Consider the following 24,246-nt stretch of genomic DNA (forward strand, 5'->3'; position numbering starts at 1 on the left):
TGGCTAAATCCCGAGCTTTGTTTTATATCTGAATTTCCTGCACCACTGGTTTCTAGCCTACTGATCATTTGCTGGGTCTCAGCTTGGCAAAAAGAGGTCTCAGGAGAGCCTCACCCCCATTATAAAATGTGACTCATATGTTTCACTGCCTTGTCTGCCCTTGGTACAACTAACTCTTTTCAGCGAGTGCGTGCTAATGCTTTGAAGAAAAGGTGCCACATGAAAACGAACTGCAACATTCTCATGTGTGCTGTTATCTACGTGCACTCTCCTTCTACCGTTAGTAATGTAGCTCATGGTGTTTTCTTCACAGAAAATGTGCAAACTCTGGCTTTCTGAAATCAATCACTTATTCACTCTTTTATTTTTTCACTCTCTAAATGATGTAGTAGATTTGCCTTGAGCCCTCGCTCTAAGGAGTGCTGTAGGAGGTGAGAAGCACAAGCCCGCATCCTGTTCTTCCAGAGAACATGGTCTTTGAGTGGCTATGGGGGGAAGCCGTGCCAGGCAGCATAAAATGGAGTCAAAGACGGTGCCAGCTTGAAGGCTCCGGAAATGGAGATGTGTATGGGAAACGGAATGATGTAGGAGTCATATTAGACACTATTATTAGACAGTGTTGACAATAGAGAGAATAATGGTAATAGCAGTTATCACTGAGCAGTTACCACTTTATATATCTTATCTTGATGGATGCCCGCCGTGACTCTATGAGGTGGGCATGGATGTTACTACTCTATAGATGACAAGTATCTTTGTGAAGGAGGGTGGGACAGAGCAGAAGTTTGAAGACCTAAACTTTGAAGAGCTGGTGAGGAGCCTGATGAAGGAGTTTCCTGGGGGAAGACTAGGCGTGAGATCCACGGAGATGGGACTGAAGAATGGGCCTTCCTGCGCGTTTGCCCTCCCTGGGCTCCTTGGGTTTGGCTTAGACACAGTCAGTTTGCCACGTGTCGGTGGGACGTGGAATCTTTGTCTTGTGTGGTTCTCAGCACAGGCTCCGTCCCCACCTCCTTAGGAGGTGATCATGACAGAACCTATGCAGTGATCCCAGCACCGCAGACTTTGTCCCTGGAACTCTTAGGCAGGCAGCAGACAGTTAGGGAGCCTAACTGTGAAGTGAGTAAAAGGAGTAAAAGTGAAATGTTACTGACGGCTGATGACTTTTCTGGGGTTTAGGGCCATGATGTGGTAAGTCATTTCCTGCCAAGACTAAAAACAGTGCCTTCTAAGATGGCAGGCAGATGCGTATTTATTTGCTTATTTTGGCTTTAAATTGATCTTAAAACTGGTTTTCTTAAAATACAGAGTGCAGTTAGTATTGTATTTTACATAATAAAATATATGTAAGTGTTACATGTTACTTAATATATAAGTATTTTTCAGGGAATACTGAATTTTTCAGGGAAGTTTTTTTGTTATTTTAACAATTTTTTTAAAAAAATGTATTGGGGAACATTGTGTCTCTCCAGGGCCCATCAGCTCCAAGTCATTGTCCTTCAAGCTAGTTGTGGGGGGCACAGCCCACTAGCCTATGTGGGAATCGAACCAGCAACCCTGTTGTTCAGAGCTCGCGCTCTAAGCAACTGAGCCATCTGGCCGCCCTTTTCAGGGAAGTTTTGATGCATGATAATTTTTGGTTGGTGATAACTTCTTGGGGGAAAATACCTTATTTCTGTTAGTCTGCATCGTCATAATTAACTCTCCATTTTCCCCAAAGTTTCCAGAGCCTTATTCTTATGAATCTTGTAACTTTCTGGAGCGTAAGACTAAGTTTTCCAGTTTTGAACAAGATTCAATTTACAGTTCTTTAAACATTTGGGAAATTAATTTACAACATTCCTAACTTCAGGAGACTATCCCTCTGAACAACACTGCAAATAGTTTCCTCAGTCCAGGCAGGCGATCTGCCCTCCCTCACACAAACTCTGAGTCTTTTGTTGATTCACGTTTGATTGATGTGGCAAGTAGATGGTCCCTTTGAAAGACATTTATTTAAACTAGTTTTGTTTTGTAAAGTGATGGCTTTGCAAAAACACAATACACCACATCACATATCACTGAGATGCAACAAGACATTATTAATACACCTCAAAGTTAAGGGCACCCGTTTGATCTGCCTGGTTTGGGATTAACAACAGCAGGGCATGGGCTTCCAAGCTATGATGGGAACCTTGATGCCTCATTAAGCAAACTCTATCAAGCATTAGCTCTCCATTTTCTAGGAAAGCCACTTTCTAGGGAACTGATACAGCTTCCCGCTCCTTCATCCGGCATGGCCACTTACTCTGCTGATAACACTATCGCTGTGTGTTCAACAGGGATAGCTTCCGTTATTATATGGTTTAATTGCAGCTCATTCTTGTCCATTTTTGCTTGTTTTCCCTGAATTTGGATGAGATTCTAATTCTTCTGTAGCTGGAAGTTTTTTGGGGGAGAATTTGGCTGGAGGGACAGTTGCAAATAAGCTCTGTTTGGTGCTGAAAATTCATTGCTTACTACTTACTCAGCCTCATAGCCAATGTTATAACTGTTTTAAATATTATCCATAATGAGAGCTACCACTGGAGTAAGTGTTCTGCTGTACACATAGTTAGCCATGTGAATTGAATAGAGTTAGACATTTCTTTTCCCCAGAGGAACTTAACTGCCATCAGTGCCATGTCTTATTGGTGAAGTCTGCAGACATCTTCGAACAACGTAACCAAACTCTCTGTGCTCACTGATGGGTAGTAATTACATTTTTGTGGGGTGGTGAGAAATAACTTATGAGAATACAGGTTAATTATTTTTTTTCTCATGTGTTCTAGAATAATAGTAGTGTTTTAATAACTGCAACCTTTTTATGTGAGCGGTCCTTTGAGACTTGAAATGAGCAACAATAAAATAACAATATCTTCTTTTCAATAATAATTGTGGAGATAATTGTACAGTAGAGAGGTACCATAAAGGGTTGCCCGGTCATCACCATGATCCCGTCCACTGCTATCCTTTTCTCAGTCTCCATTTTTAGCATTAATAACATTAATAACATGCCCTCATTTTGTAACCCTTCTTTATGGTAATCTGGAAGTCTTCAGTGCTTAAAACCAAGCCTAATGAATTGTGAAGAAGCCATGATAATGACATTTTATTCCATTATTATAATTTGTTTTCAGGAGGCATATTTTTAATTATTTGCATGAATAATGTTATTATGTATTCACGCCAATACAATTTTGATAATTAATTTACATGATGGAAATTTCTTAATGATTCTGATGTCAATGTTAATAGAAACATCTGATCTGGGGATGTTGACATAAATTTAACTTTTAATATATTATTGCCAACACCACCAGCAGTATAAAATTACTTTGCAAGAAAAAAAATCCATTGGGGAAGAATTTCAATGAAAAAGAAAGAGACCCTTCACCGAGGTTTATAGGTCCAGAACAAAATATATGCACTCAGATGTGACAAATGACTTACTCAGACACAGACTGGTGAAAATGAGCCTGTTGAAAGCTTGTAGCTTCCTAGAGAAAAAAAAAAAAAAAATGCTTGCTGTGAAAATAATATACATGCTGCAAGAAATGGCAGTTGCAGCCCCCCTTTTTTGTTTGTTTTCGTATTTTTTCCTTAAAAATCTTATACAAAGAGTTTGAAGCCTTTTGTGTACTATTTTCTATTTTGTCCTTCGTATTTTAAATTTTACTTGAAAACTTTAAGAGGGAAAATGAAGGGCCATTGTTATTTTAACTTATAGAACAAAACACATTGCATGTGTAGATGAAAGAGTCTATTTTCATCCATCTCAGTCAGTTAAATGGCAGAGGTGCTAAAATCCATTATCAGAGAGTGGATCCTGTTAATTAAGTTATTTTCCCCTCAGGTAACCCATGCCAGAAGACTCTACAAAAAAGATACTCTTCATTTTATACAGTGGGAGGGAATTATACAGTTTCAGAGTGCCCATCTTAGAGTTGAGAATTGTGAACAGCCAATGGGACCCCTTCCACTCAGATTCACATATACATGAATATATGTATATGAGTATAAATGTATTAATACATGAGTATATATATTTATATATATACACGTATAAATACATATATACATACATGCAATATATACACACATACAAATATGTGTATGTATATATCTATCTATATTTCTAATTTGAAACTGTTGGAATTTTATGTTTGAAGTGGAAAACACCCTAAAATCCTGACTGACCAGGTCCTCTCTCCTAGTCCAGCGCAGTTGTTTTTACAGGCTCACCCTTTACCTACAAAGAAAGGCACCATTTTCCCTTACTCAGCCCCAGCACCCTAGGAAATGCTCAGAACCACATAATAGATGATGTCCCAGTGTTTTCTGTTCATCCGAAGTCACTACTATGGCTCTTAACTTATTTTTCGAAATTAGTTTTCCAAATACTCAGACTCTTGAATAAGGTGAATGTTGAGAAGTAATGAAAAATGTCAAGGCCAGTTACCATTTTAATTTGCTGAAATATTGCGTTATGGTGACCTACACGGATGGAAAAGCCAATCCTGCAGTTGGGTTATTTCAGGTCATCTTGAGTGAGGAAAGGACGGAGGGAAGTAGTTTACCAGGAGGTACCAGAGAGTTGTGTCTGCGCAAACATCTTCCACATCCCTGCCATCGACAACCGCGACAGTGTCGTCCCATTAGCTCCCAGAGAACTGAGCTTAGCTCTGTGCGTCTGAAAAGTGGTTTTCCTAGGGCAGTAATTAGTAGGGAACGATATGAAATACAGTTTATTCTGTGTTTCTCCTTGGTGGATATATTTCTTTTTCTTTTTTTTCTTTTTTTTTTTTTTGCACTTTTATAACTTTATTCGATGATCAGCCGTTAGTTCTCAGCCACATAGTTTGTAGATTTTTGACACGGGGGACAGGTACGTTGGTAGCCAATGTATAGAGCTTATTTGGTGAGTCTTCATCCTCATTATGTTTTCTGGACAGCCGTACCTGGATAAAGTAAGGGACAGACTGCTTTGTTGAGTGCTGTCAATGAGCACACACTCATCTGGGGTTCGCATTTCTCCACGGCAAATTTCCAGGTCACTTTGAGTGCCCGAGGGGCATGCTTCTTGAAACCCATTCCATGCATGCGCTTTGAATGTTGGAGGTGTATTCTCTGGTCACTACCTCGTTGATGGCAGAAGGGCCCTTCTTTTTCTTGCCACCTTTCTTTATGGGAGCCATCCTGCCGGGCCCAAGTGGGAAAGGAAAACCTCGGTGGACACATTTTGATTGCTTATCAAAAGCAGTCTCTTTGCCTCTTTATCTTTCTCCCATTTTTTACTTCTAGGAAAAGGAAAAAGAACTAGGAAAAAAGAAAGGGTGTAAAAAGTTGGAATATAAAGAAGCAGGATGATCTAATTCAGTTTAGGCTGCACGATGGAGCTGGCTCTAAAAATTTGATTTTAATAAATATTTTGGGAGTGCGCATTTTGATTGGTTAAGAAAACTTCACAGCTACTGGGAATTGCGAGGTGATTTTGAATGTTTCTGAACAAAAACTATACATTATGTGATTTGTCAGAATTTACTAAAAAAGTGTAAAATCACTTCCTATGGGCTTTGTTGTAATAGAATTGACCTTGCTGATTTTCAACTACATTTCTCTGGGCGTTAGGCACTGCATAACTCAAGGAAAAAAATTCATAATTGACGCTTAATAATTATTCAACACTGTCATGCTGCATTTTAACTCCTTCACTGTACTGATTTCTAATTGCTTTGAAAAAAGGTATTATGCTTATGAATATAGTATATAGTTTTTTATTGCATAAAATTTAGAAATATGCTTTGGCTAAATTATGAGTCATATATTACAAGTAAGAGTGGACATATTTGCTTTGGATTTTCACACATATGCTATTTGCAATTATTTACATATGTTAGAATCTCTTGCATTTAAATAGCTCATTATGTAAATATTTAGGAAATACTTGGATATTTATTTTCATGGGAACTTCCACTCAGTCACTGAACTAAGGTGACACCTTCACGTTGACTGCTATGTTGCACATTCAGGAAAGAACACATAAATATTAAAATCTAAATCAAGTCACATTTAACTTCCCAAAGTAAAAAAATAATGCTCATATTTTGAATAAATACAATTAGCAGGTCCTGCTGGGCCTGAAGAATCATGGCGACAGGTCCCTCGTAACCAGCCTTGGCTTTGCTTATCTTCTGGCCTGGCCAGCTCCTGTTTCCAATCGGGCAGTGGAACCTGGGCAGCAGAAGACTTTGTAGTTGTCAGTTTATGGGCTGTTCAACGTGTTTGTGTCTCAGGCCATTTTAGTGTTGAATTAATGGTTGGATTGGCCAACTTAAGCTCTGAAAAGCCATCAACAGGCCTGGGAAACTGAGGCCAGTGGCTTGGTTTCCAGATCATTACTAAGCCTCTACATAGGCAGGTGAGGTTTATGTCACTTACTCCTTGAGAATTGCCTACTTTTGTTTTGTATTTTTTGGCCTACGTAGGCCAGCCGCAGAACGACACCAGCTGTAGGACGTCCAGCCACTGACTCAGAATCAGACGGGGCCGGGACAAGTGGTAGATCAAGTGCATTTTAGAGTTGCTCTGGAGAAATGAGAAGTTCATGTGTCAAGTGCTAGGACGTAGATCCAGGAAACTGGAGATTTTGTCCAGTAATTAACCCGGTCAAACTTCACAACTCACTTAACGTCTGTGAGCCTTGGTTCTCTCATTGACAGAAGAAGAGGGAAAATAACAGGCCTCCTGAGTTCTTTTGCATTCTCATATTCTCTCATTTTAAGTCTTTTAGAGAAATTGTGATTATACCAAAAAAATATAAATAAAAACCACAGGGAGTGGTGAAAATGGAAACACCCCATTCTAAGTGAACTCTAGAAAGATATATTGAAAAGAAAGGTGTGCAGACACCGAGAGGGACAGTATAAATGTATCAGTGTCGAAAGAAGAGGGACATTTTGCTCTGGAGACTAAAAAATATCCATAGTTAATCAGAAAGGTAAACTACTGAGTCAGATGATGGAAAATATTCACATAGCAAAATGTTCAAGAATAGTCGCCATGGTTACCATTTCTGTTATAGAGAAGATGAGGTGTTTCACTGTAAAAGTGATAGGTTCCCCCCAGCCCAGTACACTCGCCCCCACCCCAAGTCTGGCTTCTCAGGTAGATATACCTGCAGATAATTAATACCTTCTACAGGCAACTTCCATGCCTTATTTATCAGGTGTATTTGATAGTACAGTTAATAAAAAAACCCAAACTTCTAGCTTTGTTTGAACTCTTCTGTGCTCTTGATTAGCATATTCCAGTTGCTATACAGCTCAAACAGTGGAGAGCAATAACTTTGAGGCATCCTAACAACCTATGACACCTTGTTTGTGTCCCCGTGTTGTACAAGGCTCAGGAGACTGTGAGATCCAGCTGGGTCTAGGTAAGAGCTGGTGCCTGAATGTAAGGACAATATACTGTTAGCGGCTCAGGATTATACATGCAGACAAATTTTCTGCCCCATGGACATAGAAAACAAAAATTAGTTTTTGATTGGAGTTTTGATTACTTTGGCAAACCAGCCGATCTTCAGCCCTTGTTAGCTAGGTGTAAATAGTGAAAGGTGGGCTAACACGGGCAATTAGCACAAGAAAAGTAAGAAGATGCCTCTCCCCTACACCCTGACAGTTATCTAAAGAACTAAATCTTCCTAAAATGCAACAATTCCATCCGAGAATAAAGGAATTAAGTGAGCAATGATCTGAAGACTCCCGGGAACACTGCTTTCTGCCTTTCTTGTCTCTAGGTTCCTCACTGGGTTTCTTCTTGCCCAATTATCAAGCTTTTCGGAAGTGTGCTCCGTATCTCCCCTCCAGCCCCATTTCTGCCTTGACCCCTTGTCATCTGACATTTACCTTCATTTTACTGAAAGTCTCTCTCAAAAGCCTCCTGGCTTCCCATCTGCCACATTATGTCTATTCTCCAGACGTCACCTCCTTCTGTTACACTATCGCATGGGACATGTGAAACCACAGTGTCTTGGTATCATACAATCCTACCTCTCTCTTCTTTCTGCTTGAATCCCATGTTTCTTTACTGGTTCTTCTTCCTCGACGCACCTCTGAAACGCGGGGACTCACTTCCCCCAAGTTTCTTGTTTCCTTCCGCCATTTTACTTACTCCCTTGGTGATCTCAAGCAATTCCTATAAGTTCAACTCTTCCAACTCTGTACAGACAACTCCTAGATCCGTCTCTCTACTAAACTCCACATTTTCTACTGAAATCCATATTTTAAGCTTCTTACAAGGCATGAGATGTACTACTGTCATATCAAACTCTAAGGTGGCAGTGGAAATGAAAATCTGAGGGAAAGTTTTATGGGGATTTCAGAAAATTAGTGTTTGAAACTAGGAAACTGACTGGTATGCAGGATGAAAGAGAAGGAACATCAGAGACAGCCTACTGTGTGCAGTCTGCGTGATGCGGTAACCTTCGGAGGCCTTACTTTTGGTTCTCCTCTTTGTTTTTTGTTTTCCTAAGAATTTTACCATTCTTGAAGATCTTATTGTCTCCTTGAGAGGGACTCACAGAGCTCCCTCTCAACATGACTCTCATTTGAGGTCCAGCTCTACAGAAACAGCTGCCCTCCACCCCCGGCACTCATGGTGTATTCGCCTGACACTTTAAATGCAGTGCATCCAAAATGAAACTCACGATGGTCCTCCCCCAATTTTATTTCTTCTTCATACTTGTGACAGTGACCTCATAATAACCATAACTGCCCAGGTTTGAAACCTGAAAGTCATCTCTTTGTCATTTGATCCTGCCCTTTATGTGACTGATGATTGACGGTTCAGGTCTTACCTGTGAGACTCTTCCCACTTGTTTCCTCTTTAGCATTTCCAAAGTACTTCCTTGGCTTGACCGCCTTGTGGTGGACTGGATTATTGCTCAGACCATTCCCTCTGTCTTGCTTGTTCTGTGGCACGGGTAGCCATCCCTGCTCAATTAGCACTGGGTTTGACCAGGCTTCTTGTTTAGCCAATCGGATGTTAATAGGTCCTTGAAGTGTGCTTACACAAATGTGCTTGTACTCTTGTGCGCCTGTCCTGGGGTGTCTGTCCTGGCCAGCAGAAGACTGGCATGCATTAGCCAAATGGCTCTAGGAGGGGCATATGAGCCCCGGTGAGTGGAACCCCAGCCAACCTGCAGATCTGTGACTTAAATAAAGCTTTACTGCTGTCTGTTGCTGTCAACTTTGTGGTTGTTTGTTATGAAGCATTATTGTGGCTGTGTCAGCTGGCAGACCTCAGTTTCTATTCCAAGAGGCCCTGCTTGTAATTCTGTCTTCTTTCTGTGTCAACTCCAACCCTCCTTCACAGTCTGTAGATTACTACTCTGAAAGCACATTTGTAGTCATAGCCTTCTCTTGCTCAACAACTTTCAGAGGCTCCCTACTACTTATTGTGTGACCCACCTCCATTCACAGTTTGACGCTGAGAACCCAGAACAATATGGTTTATCCTCCATATCAGGGTTCAACTCGCTTTCTTTTCCTACCTGAATGCTGCAGTCAAGCCCAGTACTGGCACACCCAAAATACACCCAGGGTTTTTGCTTGCTTTTGTCTTTCCTCATGTTTCATTAGCTTGGATTGTCTACTCCATTTGTTTGTCAAATTTTGAAATCCTAAATGTTTCATGTTAGATCCTTGATGCTATCTCTCCATAAATTCTTTGTCATTCTTTCAAAGCCACGTGTCTTATAATCTTTTCCTTCTTTCAACATCATTTGAATGCTCTTTTATTTATGACGCTTATTTTTTTGTATACTTGTCTTCTTCCTTTTTCTTCATCATTCCCACTTCATTGTCCTTAAATGCTCTTATAAACTTGATCACAAACTCTTTTTTGTCTTTGTGCCATTTGAAAGTCAGTGCATTGTGAAGTAGGATTTCAACTTTTATTTGAATTAAGTTAAAAAAATAGGTTATATTTTTCCTGATATTTTTAAAAAATCACTTACTGTTATAGGATGAAATTTTAAATTGTTTTGCATTTGGGGAAGGCATGATATGCTGTGAGTGTGTAATTCTGTGTCTGAGGTGCTTCACTTTAGGAGGAAGCTTAGCATGGTGGCAGGTGTGTAGGAAGTCTCAGGGGTCCTAGGAGCTGGGCAGAGAATGCCAGGATTGGGGGGTGGGTATGTAGGAAGACAAACCTCTGTGTACTGTGCCATGTCCCTCTGGACCAATGCTTACCCCAGGGATGGGAGCAGCAGTCTCTACAAAATTAGAAACTATCTCCAGATCAAATTAGGATCCTTAGAAAACTGTGTCCATTCCTTTGATTAACCATTTTTCATTTTTTGCTACTGTCAGTCTAAACGATGCTTTGTAGTTTTAATCCAAATATTCTGAGATACCAGGAATCCCATGAAAACACCAAGCTCATGATGTGTTTTAGCACAGGGGTATGTCATACCTTACCACATTCCTTGGGGCCACTAAAAGAGAAAGTCTCATCCAGAGTTAGGGGTCTTGGGGACATAACTAGGGATTCTCCTAAAGGTAGTGGTTAGAATAACCAAGGTTCAACCACTTGTCCCTAGAAAATCTAAACCACGCTTGGTCTTTCGTGGATAGAGGGATAGCTACGGCATGATTGATGAAGTCACTGGGCTGTCAGTAATATGTGGGATATTTCTGGATTGCTGATGTCAGTACCTTTTTTCCTGACCCAGGATCAGCTGAACATATCATCGAACATATTCCTTTGCCACAGGAGGACTTAGTATTTTCACCATGCTTTAGGAATTGGCTGAAGCTTAGACAATTGGAGCAAAAGATTCACTTTCTATGGGAGGAAATGGAGGTCAGATTGACAGCAGGGTAGTTGAATCCTTTGACTCTCGGGTGTCCATAGCCCCTGTACCCTCCCCTTAACTCACTACAGCTGATGAAGCATCATCCTGAGCCTGCGTCCAAGTCCGCCCTTCACTGGATGTTCATTCCATGCAATGCCTGATTCAGATACAGGTGTCCTGAGATGCTTACACGCCATGGAAAAGACAGGTGTTCAAATGAACCATTTTATAACTATTCACCGATTGTTCTACGCACCATGTCTGTTTCGATTAGTATGTAAAAAAATAAAAATGCTGGCTTCTATTTTGTAGGCTTCCCAGCTATTCTCAATAGCAGAAAGCTGTCAAGTGGTTGGCTATGTGTTTCTATATAGAAATGTTTGGCTTATTAAATTGTATCTTCTGTAATACACTGTGACTTTAAGTAACTCTCCTTTAAAAAAAAATAGAGATAGACAGTCTATCTATCTGTATCTGTCTATCTATCTATCTATCTATCTATCTATCTATCTATCTATCTATCGAGATATATACACACATATATGTAGACACACATATAGCTATACACATGTGTCCTCATGCACACACTTGGTATGCACAAAGACAAATACAGAACTTTGTATTTTTATCACTATTATTTATAAATAGGAAATGAAGTTACAATCCTTGAAATTATCATGGCAAGCACACAAAGACACAGTGGCTGGCACAGAATTCAATTAACAGATAGCAATCACCCTTGGGTGGCTGTGTGAGGTAGAAATATAGAGGCATACTAATAAGTAATATCTTACAGCCACAGCGTTTATCAGCCGACAGCCAGACACAGGCACAAGTGTGGGCAGACGGCGGGGCTTGAGGATATTTAATAAAAACCAGCTCTCTCCATTTAAGGATTTGTGTTTAATCATTCAGCAACATTTTCAAACATCTTGGCTGGCAAGCTTTTCGAATGGAACTGCTTGGGTCAGAAAATTCAAGGCACTATTTGCTCTCCAGGGTTGAGAGTGATGGGAGGGGTAGAATAGGAGTTTCGGCATAATCAGTCTGTGTTTGTATTTTTAAATGCTTTTCCTTGTCATTTGTTGACCTTTGAGCTACTAAATGTGCATCTGCTGGGTGAATCATGGCTTTATCTAAGGAAACATACAGAAGACATTCATTAATACAGAATAGCCAGATGACTGACTCTCTGTAAAATAACATTTCCTGGTAGCAGCTTAGAACGGCTTATAGCTACATTGTTCTTGAATTTTAGTTAAAGACGAACAAAGATGCTCGAAACTAGAGGCTGTTTTGTTTTATTTTTTTCATATACGTGGAGTTGTTTCTATACTAGGTCGGAGACATTCTTTAAGTGCCTGTCAAGATATTTTGTGTTTAGTACAAGCAAAGAGCAAAGGAAGGTTACGAGAAGATTGGAAATGGTGTAGCTTTCCAGAAGGAGAGTGTGAATTTATCAAAAGAACGCGACCCCTAGTATTTGACAAAAAGGAAAATCGTCTTATATTGAAATAAATCAGAAGCCATGTTTATGGTTGCCAAGATTAAAATACTCATCACACAGAAATGGTTCAAGCACATGGTGTCTCTGTTGGCATCTGGGTCACGTGACTTGCCTGGAGGTGTTATGTCCTATTTGCTACAAGCAGATGCCTGGGGGATCTGCCTGCCTAGCAGATGGCTTTGCTGGGAGAGCATCTTCTGCATTTGGTTCCTTGAATCAATCAAACTTTCTGTAAAGCTCTTGGTTCCTCAAAGCAGAGGGCTAAGGGAGGTGAGGATAGATGAGAATAAAAGAGAATAGCCTTGCTTAGAGGGTACAGCTAAGGAAAGCATGAATAGGTTCCACTTTAACTGTAGTTTTCAAGTACTTAGGTCTTTTTGAATGGTTTGCCTGTAAGGTTTAAGCTTTTCTTCTTTTCAAAGTGAAAAAAATGTAAACAATGACGAACAGAAGATATTGTAGAGTTCAGAGATTTACTACTTTAAGCTTTTGGAATTTTAAGCGTGCTGATTTTTTCAGCAATATGAACATGGCACTGTAAGTTTAAGACTGGACAATTGTGTATAGTTTCAACCCTTAGCTCGCCAAGAGCCAGGTTCCAAGAGTCAAGGTTGTGCTACTTGCCCCGTGGAGTTCAGTGGCCACTTCCTCATGGGAAGGCCCAAGCGGTTGCCCTTTGTGATTTCCCTGACTACAAAGAAACCTCAAATTTACGCCTGAAAAAGAATCTTCTCTGAAGGAAGTGGGTTATGTCCGTAGGGAGACCCTCAATGCAGTGCCAATATCTTAGCCGACTTCTGTGGTTGTCTCTCCTGTCAGGTAAATGTGGCTGCATGAACCCAGGGTCTAGAAGGATCCATTGTAGCCAAATTTGGAGACAATGGATTGTGCTTCATGCAAACGTTTTACAGAATTTCTTAGACTCGTCATTTACAAAGCAACACAGAATCATGCTGTCAGTATAAAGATTCAATTGGTGAACTTGGGTATTTATGTTTGAGATGAGTATTTAGAAATTTTGTAGAAAAACGGACGAGAGTCTCTGCGCATTCTTTTTCATTTCCTCAGTGTTCATACATTTCCATTATATCAGGAAGTCCATCTTTGCCACAAGTCCTGTGGCAATGGAGCATTTACGAAACTCTTATGACGCTTGAAAAAATAACGACTGATGAGGTCTTCTAAGTTAAGTTATAGAAAACGCATATTATAGACAAAGAAGTGAATGCTTGTTCTTATTAAAGAATTAGGCTCTATTTTAGGAATAATAATATTTTCAGATTCAATGTTGCACAAAGTTGTGTAACCTCAATATTAAAAATCATTACCAAAGACTTCTCTTGAATTAGGAAGTTTTAAGCATGATTTTATCTGTCTCTGTACGTGCTTGACTTGAGCTGTGAACATACAACTCTAAATGGATCAGTTCTCATGAATGAATCATAGTTCACCACACACACACACACACACACACCACACACCACATACACACACCATACACACACACTCACACACACTCACACTCACTCACACTCACACCACACACACACCACACACACCACACACCACACACACACACCATACACACACTCACACACACTCACACTCACACTCACACCACACACACACCACACACGCACTCACACACACTACACTCACAGTCACACACACACACACCACACACACCACACACACCACACACACACACCATGCACACACATTCACACTCACACATACTCACACACACCACACACACCACACACACCACACCCACTCACACACACCACACACCACACACACCATACACACTCACACACACACACACACTCACACACACACACACACACCACACACCACACACACACCACACATACACACTCACACACCCACACATACACACACACCACACACCACAATACACACCCACACACACCCACACATACACACACACCACACACCACACACACACCACACACACACACACACACACACACCACACACACACCACACACACACACACCACACACACCATACACACACACACCACACACACACCACACACACACTCACACACACACTCACAGACCACACACTACACACACACACACTTGCACTCACACACACCACACACACACCACGCACACACATTCACACTCACACACTCACAGTCACACACACACACACCACACACACCACACACACACACACACCACACACACACCACACACACCACACACACACCACACACACACACACACTCACTCAGACACACTCACACACACACTCACACACCACATACACCACACACACACACACACACCACACACACACACACACACACACACATAATACTGTAACTGGTCAGGTTAGTAATCCATGTACCCCATGGTTCTACCTAGAAAGTGGTACCAGCATTTTTTTAAATGTGAAAATATGGTTGAACAAGATAACATAAATCTCAAATTTTTGAGAATTAATTATAATTATTTGTTCAAAAATGTTTGGATGGCCATAATAATCGGATTTCTGGGGGATATAGGGGCCAGAAGTAGATGTGGTCTTGAACTCAAGGAGATATAATCTAGCTGAGGTCGTAGAATGAACATCCATGATACAATATCAAACATTTTGAGACATTGTGTAATTAAGTGGAGACCTGTTTGCACTAGCCCTCCGTCCTGTGGGAACTCGGACGAGGAGTGGGCAGAATAGTGGGCCACGGCCAGGCCAAGTGGACCGTGTAGACTCTCGGTGTTCATCAGTCCACTCCTCCATTAGAAAGTCACATTAGGCATTTATGCACATTTTTCTTGACCTTTTTTTTAAAAAAATAAAACTTCAATATTTCTAATTCTTAGTCTATCCAAGTTTGCAAAAGCAGTATGTAATTTGACCTAATTTGCCCTTTTCATTTTCAAGGAGTGTTCCCTAATTCTATTATATTACAACAGAGATTGTTAAATGATGAATGACTCACCCCATCCATGTCTTTCAAGATTTTCTAGACTTCAGACACGTTCTTCAACCTCACATTCCTCATGAATCTAGGTGGGATAAGCAGTGCTGCACCCCAAACTTGAGGGAGCTTCTAAGTGGGGTTTTGTGCAATAAGGCGTCCAAGTGGGCTTTGAATGCAGCATTCTCTTGCTTGAGCTCCAGGGTTGGGACGGAGAGGAAGGAAGGAAGCAAGCATTTAATTCCAGTTCAGTACTGGGAGTTTTATGAAAATGGGGTGACTGGGCATCAAGAAGGAAAGGAGAGGGGGTGTAAAGTTATAAACAGAAAAGTAATATCATTAGTGTCAGGGTCCCTAGATGAAATGGATGGAATTACAGAGACAAGTGAAAACTTGTTAGTACAACCTGGTGAAAGGTCACGAGAACTTACAATAATGACAATGGGACTGTGGGAAGGAAATACAGAGTAAAATGCAAGAGAAATTGTGAAAGTGAACTTTGAAGAACTTGGTAACTGACGTGGAGGCTGAGAGAGCAGAGGAGTCCAGAACAAATGTGCTTATGGAAATAGAAGAGAAGGAAGCCAAAGGCACTAACAGAGGATTTGGTAATTGCAAGATCAGTAGTGATTTTCCAGATAGCCGCTACAGTCAAGTGTTGAGGAGGAAATAAGCAGGGGGTAAGAAAGTGGGGGCAGGAGTTTTCTACCAATTTTCAAAGACTTTTGGCCTGGGAAGAATAAAAAAAAGGGAGTAGCAGGATCCAGAGAAGTTCTTTATTCCCCATTAGAATTAAGCGTATCGTGGGCAGAGAGAAAAGCAGTGTAGAAGGGGCTCAAGATGACAGCATGTACCGTTAATGAGCAAGGTCCTGCAGGTAGCGGTTGGGCAGGGGGTTGACCCCTTGTTTCTCAGAGCCAGCCCGTGCTCTACTGATAACTAGGGGTGAGTGCCATTTAGCATGTCTGAGCCCCTGCTTCCTGCTCTGTACACTGGCATAAACATGCCTACTCTGCAAAACCATAACTAAAATGACATACAAATCGCTGCCTTGTGCTTAGTGAGAATCTGAATAGCAGACGTATGGTAAGTGATGGGGACGAGGACAATGACAATAACGGTGAAAATCTTCATGTAAAAGTGTCGAGGAGCGTTTCTAAGACATACTTTGTACTCAAGACCAGGCAGCGACTCCCATCAAGTCAGAGATAGAAAAGAGACTGTGAGGCAGGAAAAAGGGCTCACTCAGGGTATTACCTGGTATCACGCTCATGTTCCCATTTTACTTATTGTTATCACAGTGTATTAGCATCCTGGATTCTGGGCCTCCTTCTAAGGAGTTTGTGGGGTGAGGACCTGGCTCTTCAGTGGCAAATGTGGCCCATGGCTGAGGGCAGGAGTCAAGGTGGACCTTAATGTGTGGCACCATGAATGGAAGAAAAGCTGGGAAAAAAGTGTGCTCTGAGCAAAACTTTACAACCAAATGGAATGAGCTGAGAGGAGAGAGACAAAAGGGCCACAAACAGAGATCACTCTAGGGAAGTAAGGGTGACTAGAGTCACCTTTGCAGAGGGCACATGATGCATGACCACAGGTGAGAAGGGAGCTGTTCCAGGTGCTGAAACAGTCTGAACAGAGGTGTCAGGGTGGGTGCAAGGATCCCAGACCCATTGCCACCAGCAGCTGCCAGCTTTTACCATCTGTGTTTGGTGTCTGCATTCGAACATACTGAAACAAGCAGAAGGGATAAAAGGTCCTTGTAAAAGAGATCAATGCAGAAAGACACACTTGCCAAAGGACCAACAGCATACAAATAACAAGTGAAAAAGAAAAAGCCTAATTATTAGAGAAAAATTTCCTAGGCACTGGGCCACATGTGATCACTGCTGCAGTCTTCTGTCATTGGGACATGGGTTTTCTTCAACAGGTGTTTGTGAGGAAAGCAGAGTGTGGCATGGACGCCCATCGACAGGCACTGGCTCAATGGCATCTTCGTTCTCTGAGGCGGTCACCTCAGGTGGTCATGTGCATGTGGCCTTACAATTAAATGGGACTCTGAAAAGAAATAACATCCTGGATTTCTTTATTTGCATAAAGAGCTAAAACTTTTCCTAGGAGAAAATTCCCATTTCTTCATGTGTATCAAAGTCAGATGATCTTCAAGGAAAGTTAGTGTATTTAAAATTTTTTAAAAACCATTTACTCCACTTACACCATAGATTCCATCTGCTCCCTTTCCTTTGAACATACATTTTATGGTTGGAAAATTCCCCCTTAGTATTTCTGCTAAGAAAGGCTCCTTGATTGCACAGTGAAGAACATGATTTTCAGCTGTAACACTTGTTTCCTCGCCATCGCTAGCCAGATTTCATTTACAACTTCTCTCCCAGGTTAATATTTACCTACTTGCCTTTTGGTGGTGGTGGTCGGTGGCAAATGCCAGCCTCTTCCTGACTGTCAAATAGTTTCCAGTCAATCTGATGGCCAAAACACGGTTGCAAGAACCTGAATCTAAAACCAAACAAAGAAAGGTGATGAGTAATTAAGAGGGTGCCAGTACAATGATGCAAGACAAGCACAGATTCAGTCGTTAGCTCAGCTCTCAGAGCTGCAAGTTAGCAGCCCAGCAAACCTTTCTGTCTCATCCTAGCCTTGAGCACTGCAGGTAATTTCCCTCAGTGAGCAAACTGCTAGCTATTCTTTCCCGTCCAGCAAACATGCTAGATCGTAGGTCAGACCTGCCTGATCACCCCAGAAGTTCAGTTCTCCCTCTTCCATGGCCTCACAGCTCTTCGCTCATCTCTCCAAAGGCATTTATCATATAGAATTGGCTGTTACCTTGTGTCTCCATCACTGGACTCTCTGCATTAGGACAAGGGTTGTCACTTCTCAATGTATTTACAGTTCCTACTATAAATAGTTAATCTGGAACAGTAGTCAGTATATTAATGTGTGTGTGTGTGTGTGCGCGTGCATACGCGTGTGCCAAGTAACGGTTATATCACCTGGTAACAACGTGTCTTGCACGGGAACAATATGTAATACCAAAGGCATCAAGGCTCTAAAAATCATTGTTTTAGCTGTTGGGGAGGCAGATGTGATTATATGCTCTTGGTGGATAATTTAAATCATATAGTGGTTTATTGGTCCTTGAGGACTTCTGGGTCCATTTCCTCACTTTATTGTCAGGTTATGCAATTGAATTGTAGGAAGTTTAAAACTCATGTCTGCAGCCGTAAGTGGTGATGTCAGATGTGTGTGTGCAGGGGTAACGCATTTATCCGAACCCCAGATATTCTTCCTTTTATACAGAAATCCTTTAATTAAACCATTAGAAATTCCTAGCTAATGTATTCCTTAGTTTCACCTCCAAAATCTTGGTTAGACATTGGCCAACCAGAAAATGAATGAATAGACCTATCTACTGCCATTAAGAAAAGGTTCAGTCAAGAACCCTGCTGTTAAGAACCATTTCCGGCAGTTCCCATCTCCCCCACTGCTGTCAGTGGAGGAGGCCTGAGGTCCTGAAAACTTTCTCCAGCCTAAGGACACCAAAGACTGCACCTGGCTCACTGAGTCCTGGAAAGGCAGACAATATCTTGCTGCTGCAGAGAAGAGAAACTCCCAGAAGCCATATGCCCCACCCCCCGCCTGGCCAAGAGGATAGACCCCAGAATGAGGATGGGCGTCTGGGCAGTTTGTGCAACATAAGTGGGGTCTCCTGCCTAGTGAAGCTGCTGGGGATACAGGGACACCCCAGAACATCTGCAGCGCCCTCAGAGAGAGTGACTTCTTGCACATATTGGCCCTGGAAGACCAGCCCGAAGTAGCCCACTGCTGGATGGGATTCCCAAATCTGAATGACCCACAGCTCCTCCTTTCCCCAGCCTCTCAATCGAGAATCATACTCACAGAGCCCTCACCAGTTTATCAGAAAATGCCAGCGTCTCGTGTTCTTCCAGCCTCTACCCAGTCTGGATACCCCACCCTTTGGCTATACATTCAGTTATAAACTCACCCTTGCCCCAACTACATTGCCATTGAGTCTTTCCATCGCATACATTCCTCATCAGCCTCATGCTGGCTCCGAGCTGTACGCCTTCCATGGGCTTCTCTCCCTGTCCTGGTCATCCTCCTTGAGTGGTGAGTGTTGGGTCCCTGCAGTGCATTCTGTGCAGTGCTCAGCCCTGCCTTCCTAGCTCTGGTGGCTCACCTCAGCTGGGGCTGCCGGCTTATGTCACGATTGTGAAGACGCATGCAAAGCGTTCCCAACAGGGAGTGTACACCTACAATGACTGTTCTTCCCAGATTGCAGACTTGTGTTGCCAACCTTCAGCATTCCGTTACTGAGGTATACTCCACGCTGTTCCACGCAGATTGAAGGCACCATGTTGGAGCATGGATTGCAACAACAATGAGGGCGAATGACCCTTCTCCACAGCTTTTTACAGGGAAGAAAGGCGAGCCCACGACAGACTGTTTTCTAATTGCGTTTTCATCTCTTTCCGTCTTTTAGCTAACTGGTCGCTTTTGCTTTCCTTGTTTGCTTTCTGAGGCTTTTGTTCTTGTGTCATGAGTCTCCAAATCCTAGCTACTCTTCTCCAAGTGGTTAACAAGCGTGATCTCATTTAAGCCTCAAAACCACTTCGTGATATGGGTAGTGGGTTCAGTTGTCTCCATTTCAAAGATGAGAAACTGAAAATCAGAGAGATTAATGTTCTTTCCTGAGGTCACACAGTGAGTAGGAGGGGGAGAAGTGACTCTCCTGCTGATGCGTCACATCCCACATGTACCACTCTGTAGAGGGACAGTGTCTGGAGGGGAGGGACATTTGAGTGGAGGTGGCAAGAGTACCTTGCAGGAGCCAGGATAACTGCAAAAAACCACTCAGGCACTTGCGGACTCGGTGAGTGAGCTGGACACACCCCCATCATCTCTAGGAGGGACAACAGTGACCCATGATGCCAAGTCGGTCCAGGACATGGTCTCAGGGCAAACTTCTGCAGTTTGGGGACGTCCTGCTCTGAAATGGCCCTGGGTAAGGGTTCTATAAAACTGCAAAGTCACGGGCTGCTTAGAAAGACCCGCCGGCCACACAGATGGAAGGAGGAGAAAGCCTCTGCCTTGTGAATCCAGAATTTTGTTTTCAATGAGCAAATGGAAATTTGGGGATTTTAATGCCGGTTTTCTAGGCTTTGTTAATATTATTCACAAGTCAAATAGTCTGCCACAGTTATTGAGTGTAAGTGAAATTCCAAAATGTCCACTGCTTTTTCAAAGACCATAATTAAATTGGACTTTCCAAAGAAATGGCCTTTTGTTGGGCACTGCTGTTAGAGAAAAAGCGTTTCGACAATTTGCTTTTCTCCTGTGGGAAAGATGCGAGGGGCTCTTTTTTATTGGATGAACATCCGTTTTAGTTAACCACAGTAGTGCCGGGTAATAGTTGTATTACCTGGTAACAATGTGTCATGCATGGTAACAAAAGGTTTGTTTTAGATACTGGGGAGGCAGATATGATTATAAGCTCTTGGTGAATGATTTAAATGATATAGTGGTTTATTGATCATTGAGGACTTCTGGGTCCATTTACTGATAATGTGATGAAATAAATTATTTTTTAAAGTTTCTCCACTTGTTGATAAGGACAGCTCACTCAGCTTTCCTAATCATTTTTGTTTCCGGAGGGAAGGGTGTAGGCCAGCCCATACAATATGTAACAATATTACCGCCCTTGAATAATACGGTATCCTTGGTCTCCAGGACAAGTCATATGGAAACAAAACTCGTTTTCATTAGGTGAAATGTGCTTTTGCTTCCTAGGTTACTCCGACAATAACATCAGCAAATACGGTGGGTGACCCGCCTGGTCAAGCCTCGCACCCCCGCACCCCCAATAAGGTCACATTTCTGTGGATTACAGAATTTCCACAGCATACAGTGGTGTGGCTTATTCAATAATGCTGACAGAAAGATTCGAGAAGAGAAAAAGAAAGAGAACAGAATTAGGTGGTTTTGTTGATGCCAGCTTTTCATCCTCAGCGGAAAATGGGTCCGGCCTCACTCAGCCCTTTGTTTCAAATGTATCCGTGTGGCCTTCTCTTCTCCACGCGGTGGCTGCCCTCTGCCAAGTCTCTGTGGCCGACGCCTTCCTTGGGAACACGCTGTAACTGTCAGTCCTGTGTTGCCAATGTCACGGAGCTTTGCCCAGCAAAGCCCTGAATGGTGTCTTTGTAACAGCCTGGGAGACATTTACTGCTAAGAGGACCGCATTACCAAAGAATGTCTTTAAAGAGAGGAAAATGAAATGACCAATAAAAAAGGAATCTTCACAAGTTCCTATTGTATCTTTTAAAAAGAAGTGCTGATGTATTTAGGTCTAACTCCTCGGGCCTGCGGGGAGTTGCCAAGTGCCCTCCCCGCCCCTCCCCTTGCCTGGGAGCCAAAGCTGGAATCTAAGCCCAAATTAATGAATCTACTTCTAAGTTGAGGAAGGAACAAGTAAACCACAGCTGTGAGCCTCAGGTCACAGGGGATTTCTGTTTCAAACTCAGCCAGTATAGAGCCTCTGAAATTATTTGATTTGGGAACAGGATACAAAATTGATAATATCTGATTTGTAGATTAGCTCTGGAGGGGGAAATACTAATTTCAAATATCATTCATCTTCCTTTTCATCTAGTCTCTTCAAGCTGTAATGAAATTAACTGAGGACTGAGTCCAGCTTGAGGAAATCTCAAAGGAGTTTGCACATTGAACTGGCAAATTAATCTGTGAACAGCTCACGGTTCAGCATTTATTTAGTCAATATTCAGTGAATAATAAAGGTTCAAAGCACATTTTTTAATTTGTCCATTTATTCGTTGCGATGTTTTCAATCAAGGCTACACCTTGAGATTTATTTCTCATTTCCAAAATCATGAATTTTCAACCCAATTGCTTTTTTTTTTTCTGACTAAAATCTGAACTATTCAAGTCAATGTATTTACAAGTTAAACTTAGCAGAATGATTTGGAAGGAGAATTAGAACAAGAGATAAGAAATATGTTCACTTCAGTGGAGGAGTTTATCATGGAATGCTCCCAAAGGGTTATGTAATTAATGTAATATAAGTTATTATGCAACAAACAGAGATGTAAGCTATTGAAATTATGCATAAAATAGGATTTTAGAATCTGAAGATCATTAAAAATTTCTGGTGTTTGGGTATATTACATATTGGATAGAATCATTGCCTTTTATGTCATCCAAACATTCTTGTGAGGACAATGGATCTTATCAGTTTTTCAATTTATTCTGTAGATGAGGAGGCCATGCCGTGTAATATTTATTGCGTGGAATTAGAAACCAGTCCAATGGGCCTGAACCCCAGTGCCTTCACTTATCATCCGTGTGAACTTGGGCAAATCGCTTGAACTCTTTGAGCCTCAGTATCTCACCTGCATAGCAGGATGATAACAAATGCACGACAGGGAAATTGCCGGGATTAAAGGACAATACGTGTAAATTGACTAGAGCAGGGGCGGGACTCCAAAAGCTGTATATGAGGAGCTGAGGTTGTGATGGACACTTGGTCTGGTTGTCAGGGACCCTGGCTGTGCACCGCCGTCCGTCCTAGGCTTCAGAAATGGGTGAATGGGTGAGACTGAGTTACCACCTCCAAGGAGCCCACATTAGAGTAGAGGAGGAAGGCGTGCCAACAATTAAAAATAAACAGCGTTAGAAATTCCACGATAGAATTGCAAATGAAACACATCATGGGAAAATTTTGCCTGGCAAGGCAAAGGAAGACACCACAGAAGAGGAAGGAAAGCCAGGCTCCTGTGCACGGCGAGACACAATTACTTTTCCATTCGCACGTGTTGAGAAAAATAGGTGGCAATTACTCACTCATATTTGGCAAATAAGAAATGGCTGAGTGAATGAACAAATCAATGAGAAAGTGGATGAATGGAATCACAAACAGATTTGCACTAGTACAAGCAAAGAGAAGTGTGTGTGCGGGGGGGTGGCTCATCGGCTGGTTTCTGGGAGAATTACCATGATTACGGTTAAAGAAAACACATTTACCTCTAATCTATCCTAGATCAGAAGTTTAGAGCTGGAGGAGATATTAGAGATAATTTCAACCAAAATTAAGGGCCCAAAGAAGTCTAAGATCAAAGAATTCAACGTTCTTGGTGCTATGTGATGTGGTCTCTGTGTTTCTCTGCCGGAATAGTTCCGATGGGAGAAATCAGGTGCCCTGGGTCAGGAAGGTTAAAAAAGGAAAGAGAAAAGAAAGAAACGACTGGGGTGCATGAACGGCAAGGTGTTCTAACAGACCGAAGAGAAAGGATGCTTGAAAAGAGAGGCTGTTTTTAAGCCCATGTTCTGAAATGACACCCATCATGAATCACTCAGAATGCCCTGCTTTTATGAGTAATGAACAGAAGTTTCTTCTGTGTTCTGTTCTTAGAGCTGTATCTTCAGATGACCTCCATTCTGGGAAGGATAAAGGGACAAACCTGCCCCTGACCTTTAGGTTTCCATTTGATTTAGGGTACTGGTGCCCTCCGCTGATGACGGAGCACGTGGAATACGGAGCACGTGGAATATCTTGTGTACTCTTGGAGAGGCCCTGTGAATGCTGACAATGTATGAAATGCCTCCTGGGTGGGAGGAGGTGGAAGAGAGGGCAAAGGCACGTGTTCACTGGCACAGCAGGGCAAGTCGTGCGACAGGGCTTCCCTCCAGGCCCTTGGGTTTTGGTGGGATGCTGCAAGCTGAGAATTTTAGAGGCAGGAGTCAGGACCGCCCTGTGGAGCAGCTGCCACTCTGCCCCTTCGGGAGGGATCTCCAGCCTAGAAAGACCTACAGAGAGCGCTGAGATCTGGTGGGGTTGCCTACCTCATCGTGTGCCCACAG

General features: G+C 42.1%; 1 pseudogene; it reads right to left on the bottom strand.

The window, feature by feature from the left end:
- Nucleotides 1-4,853: 4,853 nt before the first annotated feature.
- LOC109457140 (large ribosomal subunit protein eL31) lies at nucleotides 4,854-5,216 on the bottom strand (annotated as a pseudogene).
- Between the last annotated feature and the right edge of the window lie 19,030 nt (nucleotides 5,217-24,246).

The sequence above is a fragment of the Rhinolophus sinicus genome, linkage group LG05, assembly GCF_036562045.2.
Source record: "Rhinolophus sinicus isolate RSC01 linkage group LG05, ASM3656204v1, whole genome shotgun sequence".
NCBI lineage: Eukaryota > Metazoa > Chordata > Mammalia > Chiroptera > Rhinolophidae > Rhinolophus > Rhinolophus sinicus.